Raw genomic sequence first — 11092 nt, forward strand, 5'->3', positions numbered from 1 at the left:
CCTCTGTTTCCGGGAGTAGCAGTCAGACATTTCCTTATAGCCTCGCCCTTATCGTTGTTGAACGGAATACTCATTGATTAAAAAATAAAGTTTGGGAGGGAGATGTATGTGACATTGCAAAAATGTTTGACCTTTAGAAGTTGCCCCTCAAAAAACAGTTTCATTTTCCGAAATATATTTTACTTTCTCCTCTAAGGGCAAACTGAAGGAGATACCGTGGCATCTATGAAAGGCTGGTTTTCACTAGCGACGGAGTCGGAGTCGGAGTCGGAGTCGTAATCAGAAGCGTAGAGCTTACGATCTAGTGAAAGCATCGTTCCGATTTCGCTTACGACTCCGTCGCTTACAATCCGCTTATGATTTAGTGAAAACCAGATTGTCGGAGTCGCAAGCAGAAGCAGAAGAACAAAACCAATCTCAAAGCGTGGGAACGTGCATTGTGATTGGCTTATCCTTCCGCTTCTGCTTCCGACAATCTGGTTTTCACTAGATCATAAGCGGAACGTAAGCGACTGAGTCGTAAGCGGAGTCGGAAGAAATGGAAACGTTCTCATTCTTCTGACTCCGATTCCGTCGCGCTTTTGACTCCGCTTACGACTCCCACTTTTTGATTTTCACTGGTTCATTAGCGCTCTTACGATTCCGACTCCATTGCTAGTGAAAAGCAGCCTTAACGAAGCGAAAAACGTCCCGTCCGACGGAGTTCGGAGTCAGAGTCGGAGTTGTAAGAGCGCTTGTGACCTGGTGAAAATCAAAAATCAGAATCGGACGCGCAGTCACAAGCGCGATGAAATCCGCAGTTTCCCTTTTTCTTCCGAGCCCGCTTACGACTCCCGTCGCCTACATTCCGCTTATGTTTTAGTGAAAACCAGATTGTCGGAGTCGGAAGCAGAAGCGGAAGGCTAAAACAATCACAATGCACGTTCCCACGCCTTGTGATTGGTTTAGTTCTTCCGCTTCTGCTTCCGACTCCGACGATCTGTTTTTCACTGGATCATAAGCGGATTGTAAGCGGCGGAGTCGTAAGCGGAATCAGAACGTTGTTTTCATTACATCATAAGCTCTACGCTTGTGATTACAACTCCGACTCCGACTCCGTCGCTAGTGAAAACTAGCCTTTACGTTCCTCGTATTTTCTGAAGCAAGGTTACGTCTTTTTTAAAGTTCGATGCAGTAGATGCATCTTACAAATCGATAGCCCTACGTCAGGGGCGGATCCAGAATTTTTTTTTAATTAGGGGGTCCAATCTTTGATTCGGAATCCTGAAAGGAACAGATCATTTGAGAGTACCCTTCCAAAATTACATATTTTTTAAATATGCCTAAAATTTAATCGCGTCAAAAGGTACCGCGCGTTTCAATGAAAAATCAACAAGTTGAATCGTGATATGCCATCCTACAGATGCAAAACTTTCGGGGTCAAACAAGTAATAAAAAACAACCACAGGCCTGATGGGGGCGGGTCAGGACCCCGCCCCGACCCTCCCACTGGATCCGCCGCTGTACGTCTTACGGTTATGGGGACTGGCAAGTTACAACCCCCAAACTCATTTTGCAGCCAAAGGTCTGCTTTCGGGTAATTCACTTGATGGAACCCCGAAGGAACGTGGGAATGGCCATACCACACTTAAAATGTAAGATTAAATACAAAAGTGTGCTGCCTTTGCCAGTTTCGGCAGCCTTTTTTGTAGTGTAATTTTACACAATGTAAAAAAACACATCAATGGAATATAATTTGTCCCTAAGTTAAGTGTATGCATTTGCCTTTCATACCAATATTTGGTTTAAAATTACACCCACAACTCAACAACATTTTCTACAATTTGAAATACAGCATCAATCTAACAGTTTGTGTATAAAACGGTGAATCACACAAAACTAGCAAAATATAGAAAATAATCTTTTTTACTCACTATAATTAACTTGTCCTCTACCAATAACTTGAAACAAAGTTGATGGTTGACATCTGAAACTTGCATTCAATACAGTTCATCAAAGGATGGGCACAGCAAAAAATGCGCCTTAAAAAGTCTGCATCCCTTGTTTGTTTTGCTTTGCTTTTCAATCTTATGAAACACTTCTTATGAAATTTGTACCCCTAATCCTCAAAAGAAAGAAGAAATGCTTCTAGAAGCAAGGGACACAATTTTAATTGAAACCTCATTTACTCATCTTTTTGCCATATAATGCAATATAATATTATTCTTTTGACAATATATAAGACTTGGGCACTATTTTTATGAACTTTGGGTGCCTTCGATAAGGGTGACCCAAATGCAGCTTCTTTGCATACTTATTTCAATCACATAAACAGTGACTGTAGCAGACATATAAATTACATGAAAGTATTAAAGCCAGCCCACAGATAGCTAGCCTCCCATGCAGACATTCCTAGGCCATGTTCTTTGAGGAGAATTGTGTGATGAGCCACAAGAAAGTCTGCGTCAGTGGAAGGCTAACTGATAGCAAAACTTGGGTTTAGTAAAAGGCCACAAAGGATTTAAGCTGTGAGCTGGCTTCCAGAGATCGAGTAACATCTCTTCTTCTCTTTCAATGGTTTCTTCTCTGTGACAGTGCATTCTTTCACTTCCTCTAATCCCTTGTCTTTTGTAGCAGACACCTGCATGTAAAATTAAATTGGGAAAAGAGATTTATTTGATCATTGCTTTTAGAGAATATTACTTGCACATTTGTCTGGGTTACACATGTAGTAGTACTGAATTCTTCATTTTAATTTTTTCTTGTTAACAGCTTTGTTTTCACACCATCATGTATTATGTTTTTGCTTCCCCAAAGTTTCACTTTGCAATTCAGGAACTTAAATTCATCCTGTAAATTGTGAGCATTTCTCTCCTCTAAATACCTGCTTTGTTGGGATCTGCATATAACACAGGTTGGAAATGCTAAGGATATTATTTTGAATTTTAAAACATATTCAATATCACCACTCCCTGTGTGTATGGATTAATAATTTCATAGTGAGTGTTTCTGACATCTAAAAGTAAGTCAGCCTGATATCTCCCAATAACACTGCGTGGTCGGTGGACAAGGGCCATGGTGGAAACAATAAACACAGCTAAAAGATTTGGTATCAAAAATTAAAAGCTACAGATATTCAATTGCAAAATAACTCGAAACATTTGAATGCCAACTCTGGCATGGTTGGTGTGGAACCCCTAAGATTAAGCTTGGTAAATTTTAAAAAACTTGGGTTCACAGCTGCAAACATGTTCATTGACAACCACTTTAAATACCACAGAACTGAAAAAGGCAAAAGAGTAATATTTAAGTTATGTGCTGTAGGAGTACAAAAATATATAAAACACAGTAATCAATGCACATTAAGCACATGTGTAAATCAACTACATTGAACTTAAAGAAATCATTGACAAGTGGCTTTATAGCACCACATTTTAAATCATAAGAATAACAATAAATACAAAAGAGGCAATTGCCTGACTTGTTCTTAGTCGCAGCCTTGATTGTTAATAGTTCTAATGGTTGCCTCCAGTGCCAGTTGGGGTTTTTAATCCTGTTACGTTCTAAGTGTTGAATTATTTGTTTCCATAATGATTTGCATGGAGTGCCTGTAGAAATAGCTGGAATGCATGCTAAGTGTACTTTTCACAGTAACAAATCTGGCACATAAAGCATGCAACAAGGATCAAAGATGCATTTTTTAGCCCTATATTTCATGCAAACTAGTTTAAATAAACTTGTTTTTCAACCATTTCGAAAGGAAATCTACTGAAAATGACAAACCAACAATGGGGGCAGCTTCGAATGCATACATTGGTTTCAAATGGAATCTGTAAAACCACAGAATAACGGGAAGTAATGAAAATCTTTGTGATGGTGGTGCACACAAGCTAATACAGGAAACCAAGGCTTGTTTAGAGGCAGCTGGGGATGCACGTGATACTAAGGCAGGTATATATTTATAAAATCATGTTAGACTGTCTGCTGCAACTTCTATATATAAAATTTAATAAGATAATAATTTGACAAAAAAAGCAAAATGATAATTGTAATGACTGACAAATAACGTAGTTGACAAAGGGATCTGAGAGCAGTTTCTAGTCAAGTTTAAGCAACTTTCAATGAGATGCAGTTAGAGCAGCTGAGAATGCAAATGCTTTCTCTTAGTACCTACCACGTACATTATTTCAAAAATAAAATAATTTGCATGAAGTTTAAAAGCATAAGGGGGATTGACTGGATTTACAACAATTTGATTTGAAGTGCGGGTTGAACCTGTAGAAATTTACATTTTCAATCAACTCGTACTCAGTATTGCAACTTATACCAACTTACTTACCTAGATCAGGGACCAAATTAGTCTTAAGTACCTTAAGGATTTCCAGACGATGAAAAATATCTAATTTGTCGTGAAATTGCACAAGATTCGCAAACCTTTGATGTTGCACTGCAGTCCAAGCAACGACGAAGAATACCAGGTTCGGAGTCACAGAGGTGACACCTGTTGTTCAACCCTCTTTAGAAAAGTTGTCGTTAGAGCAGGTTGTCGTAACTTGGCACACACATCGTCTACTCTTGACAGTCTTTTTATAGCGAAGATCAGTGTTAAGCTTAAGTTTACATCTAGAGGTTTTCTGGCTTAATTCCCGGGGCTTAATTATCGCTGAAAGCGAGGTTCGAAAGCGAAATGGTAAGCTGCACAACATACCTGCCAAAGATCAGTCCACGTCGTAAATCGTCGCGATCCTGTTCACCGGCATCATCCGAAATGCTCGCACTAAGCTGTTCTTCTCCTGCTTACCGCAGGGTCCGCCTGCAACCAGACGAACTGGTCTGTTAAAGTGTCAACAACACTAGAAAGGATAGGTAAACAACGAAGGCAAAAATAATGAACAAAATAAAAGCTTTCACAACTTACCGGCCCATTAAATACTACTTTGCACGTTAAAATATAACCTCAGTGACAGCGTGCTGCAACAGATTTTATAATAAGACCGATAAACGTGCAATTACAACACGTTTTATCCATCATCCTGTACCATCCGGTACAGCACTTTCTCAGTCGTACTATAGTACGTACTATGGCGGGTGATACCCGGTAATTTGGGTATCATTTTTACGGGTGATACCCAGTACCCTTTGAGTGAATCGGGTGAAGAAGTTGCAACTTGACTGCAGTTTCATTCAGTTCTCGGTCAGCGGACATAAGTTCCTATAAATTGACGAAATACAACCTCAGACACCTTGGCTTTTACACATTCACATCGCGCGTAGTCATTTATAAGGGCATTGAGATTGAATTTTTAGGGAAAATGGGGTGAATTGAGAATTAACGAAAGAAGAGAAGAAAAGGGTTTACACGTAATAAAGTAGGCAGATTTAGCACAGACAACGCAACCACAGTTTCGGCGACGCGCGCAGATCTTAGAAAAGCCGTGCCTTAACCAATGACAGAGAAGCAAATTGACAAGCCTGTGTACAGACCCCCCTCCCCACAGGAAAAGAGGAGGGGGAGGGGGGGGGGTCTGTACAAGAGCGACCGATTTATCACCGGCCATAAATTTTAATTCAACAGTTTTAGATCGAATGAAGTTTCGTCAAGATTTTAACGGAAAAATGCTGAAATGTACGAAAAACAAGGCTTTAACCAAATTAGGCTCTGAATTTCAGCAAGAGAGGTTTTCAGTTATAAAGTAGGTGCATAGTAAATCAGAAAGATCTCTTTCAGCCCTAAAAATGGGGCCGTTTCGGTAAGTAAAATACAGTCCTATTTTTGAATCTCATTTTGGCTCCCTTAAATCAGGGCCAATATAGTCCAACTACCTAGGGTTGATTTGGACCCAGTAGCTGAAATGGGCCCCAGCGTGGGCTGGAAGAGCGTTTAGATTGGGCTGTTTTCGCTTGAACTGTGTTAAATGACTCCAGGAGGGGCTGGATCAGACATCGGCCTGCAGGGCTGAATTGGCACTTTGAGGCTGAAACAGTTCTTTCTTATTTTCAGTGTGGTCATCATCTCTACACGATATGCCACTGTAGCCACTACACACACTCATCATCTCTACACGATATGCCACTGTAGCCACTACACACATTCTCAACAGCTTTTATAAATAATACTTTTACCATTTATTCAATAGATACATGTATAACTTGCATATCTCTCTATCTACCATTGGCGACAAAATTAATTGAGACACTGCGCCCTAAAGGGTCTGTCTGACTTTTTGCCACCCCCTCGGTACATTGCTGTGTTGTTGTTCGAGCTACCTGCAGAAAACATAAAACACTCCAACTTTGAATGGAGGAGACAGAGGAGAGGTGTGGATTGTTTTGTTCTCCGGAGTTACACCATTTGAGGAAAATGTCTCAACAATGTTGTCGCCGATCTTCTTCTGTTATGTAGTCTGAAATTAATCGACGCTAAGTGAAGTCAGTTATAGATTGCAGAATTAAATAGTACCAATCCAGGAGGACCATTTCATACCATAAATACATGAAAAGCTCTCCCACATTTCTTACCTTTTTGAGTGACTCTATTTCGTAATTTTTCCTCTTAAGTTTCTCTGCTGCCTTTTTCTTTTTAAGTTCCTCCTGTAACGGAAATTACATACACAATTATAAACAATTATTGAATGAGGTTCGTGTGATATTAGGAATAATCTAGGTCGAGGTAAGTGTTATTAATTGAGCCATAGGCTGAGGCAGAATAAGAATTATAGATGCTTTGTCTTGGCATCTGACTCATCTCCATAATCATTCACTAAAGGTAATGGATCACGACGACGCATATTTCCCTTTCGTTACGGTCGTTGCCATTTTTAACGATCGACGCCACCATTGGTAAGATACATGTAATATATTCCCTGGATTAATTAAGTTATAATAAAGCCAGTAATAAAGGAGAGCGCACGCAGTAAACTGTTCACAGTCACCGATTTTTCCGTGAGATTGTCGAGATCGAGCGCTTTGCGTTACGGGCTGCCATCTTGCATGAGTGTCAAAACTACTTAGGGGGCGGCGGGCGGTTTGGGAGGAAGCGAGAAAAATAGGGGGACTGTAATAACATCTCTGGCTGGGATGCTTCAGAAGCATGTTGGCTTACGTGATTCATCCTCAAAATACCAAAAATCCTTCGTGTGTTTGCGCAAGATGTGGCTTATGTGTTATGAAAGCGTACGTTTAAAAGAAACGACGACTTGTCAACGACTTGTCAGTGTCGGCGACTTAAACTAAGCCCGTTGTCAACGCAAATTAACATCTATCGTTTAATGACCAATCAAGCGCCTGCGTTGCTGGTACAACGCGCTCCGTGAACGCGAGCCGCAGTGATGTTATTACAGTCCCTCTATTTCTCTCGCTTCCTCCCAAACCACCCCCTGCCTCCTAAGTAGTTTTGACACTCATGCAAGATGGCCGCTCGTAACGCAAAGCGCTCGATCTAGACGATTTTACAAGAAAATAGGGGACAGTGAAACGTCTAGCGCGCAGCGGAGCACTATGAGTAAGAAAATTTGGAAATAACGTGACCGTAAGTGTTCCGTCCGCACCACAGGCATACCAATGTGAAATAACTCAATCCACAGGTATAGCAACCCAAATGCAACACTAGGTTTTTTGGCGGGTCATCACATGGCCACCCGGACCTCTTAGAGAGAAAAAACAACAACAAAATCGAGTCTGACTACATTTTTTTGTCTTTACTGGCGTGAATAACAGGGAAAGAGGTAAAGCGTTAGATACAGAACAAAAGAGACGAATTTCGTCGGAAGAAAAACATGAAAATTGACGGTGAGAAAATGAGAAATTCTAGCGGCCAGCGAGGTGACAATGAGCGGCAGTGAAAAAAAAAGCGACCAAGGACACAAGCAACAAAAATTGTGGTGAGCACATACGACATTTCCTATATAAGATGTGTAACTGAGACGTCTCACGTTGTCGTGTTGCAAAACAACGTCAAAAAAATGTACAAGAAAGCGTGCTGCACTTGTAAAGCTTTTTTTTGCTAATAAGAACAGTTGATATTTTTTGCCGTTCTCATTGCCATCATCGTTTAGCATTACATGATTGTATTTGTTTGTTTGAGTAACTCATAACATAACATAACATACATAACATACACTTTATTACGTCTCCTCTATACGGGGCTATTCTGTCGAAATATACAATAATTAACAATTATTCCCCGAGCCCGAATGGGCTCTAAGTCAATAGCCCATGAGGCCGAAGGCCGAATGGGCTATTGACTCAGAGGCCATGAGGGCGAGGGGGATAATTGTTTTGGTAAAATCCAACTAGTTGGTCAAAAATATCGAGACAAAACAACTTTAGTTAGCAAAACGCGATTCTGCGCCATTGTTTTGGTTTTCAAAGCCGGCGCTTTTCGCTAGTAGTGGGCTATAACATATAACCTAGTAGTAGCTCAACCAATCAGAACACAGCATTGATAATAGATTACTAGTTGGATTTTACTAATAACAAATATACAATAATAAAATTACAATGGGGCAAAAAGTATATCAACGAGAGCTTCGCTTTTAGCCCTGGTTAAATCTGTGTATTACGTTTTTGAATAGTCGTAGAAAGAACGTCGTTGGAAAAAAAAAAAAAAGATTTGGAAAAGGCTAGGGTCACCTATTATTGATGTATCAGTTTTAAGAAAGACAGTTTACTAGTTTATGTACTGAAATTTTTCCAAATTTTGGCGGGTCGGTGTTGTAGTGTAGTGGTAAGGGAGAAGGATTAGGATAGGAAAGGTCTGGGTTCGACCCTGGGGTACGATTGACCTTAATAATAATGATAATGAATTTGTATAGCGCTAATATATATATTTATTTTTTAAAAGCGAAGCTCCCATTGATAAATTTATAACTTAAATCGAACAATAATTTTGTATTCCACAAATCAGTTAACGTAAGGGCACATTCATGTGACTTTTGAGGGAAAAGCTAAGTGATTTTGGAGTGAAACAAATTTTGTATCGAGTTGATATAGCCTTATATGTACACCCAAAAAATAGTCTTCGGTCACATTTAAGAGCAATGATGGCTCTTGATCACAGTAGATAAGGCGTGCAAAACAAATTCTTGGAAAACAAATCAGACCGAATTTTTTGCGTTCGACAAGTTTACAAATTCTTGCCAATAAATCTGGGTGGGTGCAAACCAATCTTTTATTTTTTTTATACACCACATCTGAGGAGAAAGAGTACTATGAGGCGCTGTTTTTATCATACAGACCTCGTACAAAATGCAGTATTTCACAATACTTCAAGACAAATTGCATTCATTCAATATTCAGGACCACAGAGGCACGCGTGGACTTTTAATTAGCGAAACCGTTCAAAAAATTTCCAAAATCACCTATACGGCCAGCCGGTTCTAACTTTTGACAAGCGCCAAATTTGCGAAGAAATTTTAAAAGAGTTACGCTTCAACGTGATAAAGAATTTATTGAGTCTATTTTTTATTAACGGTTTTATAACGATGTGTAATCTTAAAAAGCGTTTGATACGCTTGGCATTTTGAGTACTCCCGCGAGCGGTGTTTATGAACGCCTGAAAACAAACGGCAAAGCGATGAAAATTACACTTTTGAGACTACCAAAAATCAATAAAGAAAAATAATTCGATAGAACATTTACAGAGACAACAATTTTCATTCACGAAAACAAATGAGTATTTAAGTGTGTCTAAGAAGTCTTTACTAGTAAGCTTAAAGTTTATGTTTTAAGCCGCCGGTTTCCCGGTGTTGGCTGTTTTCAAAGATGAACTCACGAAAAGAAAATCGTTCAAAGCTTTCTTTCTACAGCCAAAATTATAACTAAATATTCTTCGGAAAGTTTTTTCTTTCTATTTAAGGTGAATTAATATAGACTAAAGGCTTTTTAAAGTTCTGTAAGCTTAAGCCTATATCAAACCTCATACGAGGTCAGATCAGTGTCTCAGTCAAATCTTAATACAAACGTGCATAAACTAGCTTCATAAACTGCGCAGCTGGACTTCATGGAATTAGATTAAATACAATAATTACTCAGGCTTACCATATTTCGAGATGCAGCTCCTGAAAGCTATCAAATAAGGCAAGGATCGCTTGAGCCTTAATAATTCTCGTACGCATCCACCAAGGTGAAAAACAAAAACAATGCCATCCGAAATCGGATTATCGGCTTTGACAAGCGACGCATTTTTCAACCAAAAACCCAATAAACAAACCAGCCATGAATAAGAGAACACTCTTGATAGCAGCTGTATTTCATTTTGTACATCCAGTGGAAAAAGACAGTTAAAAACATCACAAGTTGACTCAAAACTCTGTCAGCTTCAGCTGTCAAAGTAAACAACTTTCAAGATGCTGCATAAATTTTACGCATGAACTCACCAGTCAAATTTTAACCAATCAGAGCATAAATATTGCACGTGGAGCGTGACCAACACGTGACCATGGTAAGAAAAGGTCTTCCCCGCCTGTATTTTAAAAAAAACTGAATTTTTGCGTCTGAAGTCAGTTTGAAATCAAAATCGTAATAGTGCGGGGCGATACTGACATAAACACAACATATTTGATATGAATTTAAAACAAAAGTAAACGCGAGCCTGCGATCATTTGAAAACGAGCAAATTGTTAGCGGATAACTTCAAAAAAATACTCAACCTCGATGGGTCGACACCTGAGCCCGCGATTCGGTCAGGTGATAGTGGTCAGTGGATACCCTGTTTTGACAGCTGTCAATTGATGACAATATTGATGTGCAATCAGCTTTCTCCTGGGCTCCCAAAGTAGCTAGAAAGTGTGAGAGTAAACATTGGTATGCCTGTGGTGCGGACGGACGGTCGGTCGGTCGGTCGGTCACGTGATTACCAAATTTTCTGAGATGGGTAGATTTCCTTAGCTATGGGGCTCCGCCCACGCGCGCGCTTCGCGCGCGCGTGGAGCTGCGCTAAAACTATAGAAGAATATTCAAAAGCGCTTTACATGAAGTTAAAGTAATGAATAAATAATAAATTAAAAAATTAAAAATCCCTGAAAGCTATAATAATAACAATGATATGTTACGCTATGGTAAAATCTAAAAAAAAAAATGAAATTCGAAAATTCCAAACTAAATTAAAATTAAA

At 39.5% G+C, this 11092-nt stretch overlaps 1 long non-coding RNA gene across 1 annotated transcript; it reads right to left on the reverse strand.

Moving 5' to 3' along the window:
• Positions 1-2065: 2065 nt before the first annotated feature.
• On the reverse strand, positions 2066-5116 carry LOC140946053 (uncharacterized). The gene is made up of 3 exons (XR_012166800.1): positions 4898-5116; positions 4688-4792; positions 2066-2620 (listed from the first exon to the last, which is right to left on the reverse strand). It is a non-coding gene; the product is annotated as an uncharacterized lncRNA (long non-coding RNA).
• Between the last annotated feature and the right edge of the window lie 5976 nt (positions 5117-11092).

Source organism: Porites lutea, chromosome 1 (assembly GCF_958299795.1).
Source record: "Porites lutea chromosome 1, jaPorLute2.1, whole genome shotgun sequence".
NCBI classification, from domain to species: Eukaryota; Metazoa; Cnidaria; class Anthozoa; order Scleractinia; family Poritidae; genus Porites; species Porites lutea.